We start from the raw sequence: 2225 nt of genomic DNA, 5'->3' as shown, positions 1-2225 counted from the left end.
GTCAAGATGTAAATCATGATGACAAAATTCTGGGCATCCTAATGGAGGTAACACTGTAGGAAAAATTGGATGGTGTACATAAGGAATAAATGGTATTGAAAACATAAGGAATATACTGTCTTAGTCTGTTCAAAATGCTATAACATAACTCCATAGACTGGGTGGCTTAAGACATTTATTTCTCACAGTTCTGAAGGCTGGGAAGTCCAAGATCAAGGTACCAGTATGGTCAGGTTCCTGGTGAGAGCTCTCTTTTCCACATTAAAAAAAAAGTGGGTGAGCAGTGAGGAGGTGAGGGCGCCTGGGTGGCTCAGTCAGCTAGGCATCTGACTCTTGATTTTGGCTCAGGTCATGATCTCAGGGTCATGAAATGGAGCCCCACGTCAGGCTCTGGGGTGTCCGTGGAGCCTGCTGGAGATTCTCTCTTCCCTCTATCTCTGCCTCTCCCCTGATCATGCTCTCTCTCTCTCTCTCTGTCTCTCTCTCTCTCAAAATAAATAAATAAACATTAAAAAAATAGATCTATTCTTGCCTTACAGAAGACAAGACATCTTTGTGCTGTGTTCTGACATAGCGAGAAGAGAACAAGCTCTTTGGTCTCTTCTAAGGGCACCATCGCATCATAAGGACCCAACTTTTATGGCCTCAGCTAAACCTAATAATCTCCCAAAGGCCCATCTCCAAATACCATGACATCGGGGGTTAGAGCTTTAACTTATGATTTTGGGGGGACATAAACATTCAGCCCATGACAGATACTATGGTAGAAGTTCCTATTCTTACAGCAGTACTTTCCATTGGGGGGCAGGGGGAGAAAGACTTCACAAAAATAACATCCCTGATGCTGAAATCAAGGGTGGGGATGTCCCCAATGGGAGACAAGAGAGAATGCAAACAAGTTGAGGCTAAAGATCTTGTATCTTTACCTCCTGAATATGAGAAAGAACTAAATCAGAACATCTTTAGCTATAGTTATAAAGGGACTGCATTCCCAAATACACAAATACCCAACCAAAAAAGTCTCCTGAGCTTCTTTCTTAGAATAGCCTCTAAAACCTATATCTAGAGTACTAAGAATGCTCGTCATTGAGGAAGATATTATAAAACACTGGCAGATATTTGGATTCCCAGGAGCAGAAAATTTTAGTTACAGTCAGTTAAGAACAAGGCAGGTCCAAGTGGTATAAAAGGCTTAGTTCCTAAATATGTTTGCTGCTCTTCCTGCAAAAGCTCACTAGGGAAAAGCCAAACTAAAGAACCTATAGCTGGTACTTCTTTCACTCATAAGTACCCCTACAATATTGGCAATTTTAATGCTTTTGAATCAGCTGCCAAGAATGTTAGTGCAAAAAATTTAATAAAAGAGTGTAATCACTCAAACTCTTCTTCACTTGTTGACAAAATTAATCAACAGCCTCATCTATCAAATCTGATTTGAATGGGCCCTGAAAAAATGTGAATTCTGGAAAACATTGAAAAGGGACCGAGTGGAAGAGGAAAGTGAAGATGAAAGTCTAGTTGATCTTGACTTTGCATAATAGCAATAATATCCTCCAGAAAGAGATATGAACCAAAACTTTGATGAAAATTGTATTCCTCAAAACAATGACAATGCTGCTGTGACTTCCCAACAAACCATTTAGTCTTCAGATTTTCCATAAACCTATGTACATACATAGAAGACATTTGGAACAGTGCCTGGTACACAGCAAACCTGCAATAATGTTAAGTATCATGTAATGCAGTAGGAAACATGTTGCTATCAGCTCCAGGGTTAAAATAATTGTAGTTTGTACTTTGCATCAGTCATAGCTCAATATTTGGTAGGTTTGGCTAATACTTGTAGCTACAAGGCAAGTACCAGTTGCTGGAAGTTGCAGTCTGGTGACAAGATATGAAATAAGCACTCAAAACTATAATGTATATGCTAAATAATAAAAAATTAAAGTGTAGAGTACAAGCTAATTGCTAACCAAATTTGAGAAGAGAAGCACATCAAAACCTGGGATTCAGGACTTCTTGGAAAATGTGGAACTGTCTTCAAGTAAGAATTATTTTCATGAAGGTAGAATGTATATGGGAGTAGGCATTTAAGTTGAAAAAAAATTTAGATGCTCAATTTTTTAGATTAGTCTTTTTACCTGAATATTGTTTACTTTTTAACCTGTTTAAACAATAAAATAAGATTAATAAAAGGGAAGCATTCAATGATACAGGAATATAAA

General features: G+C 38.1%; 1 pseudogene; it reads left to right on the top strand.

The window, feature by feature from the left end:
• Nucleotides 1-760: 760 nt before the first annotated feature.
• Nucleotides 761-1661, top strand: LOC122239507 (annotated as a pseudogene).
• The last annotated feature ends 564 nt before the right edge of the window (nucleotides 1662-2225 follow it).

The sequence above is a fragment of the Panthera tigris genome, chromosome B3, assembly GCF_018350195.1.
Source record: "Panthera tigris isolate Pti1 chromosome B3, P.tigris_Pti1_mat1.1, whole genome shotgun sequence".
NCBI classification, from domain to species: Eukaryota; Metazoa; Chordata; class Mammalia; order Carnivora; family Felidae; genus Panthera; species Panthera tigris.
This window is presented reverse-complemented; position numbering and strand designations above follow the sequence as displayed.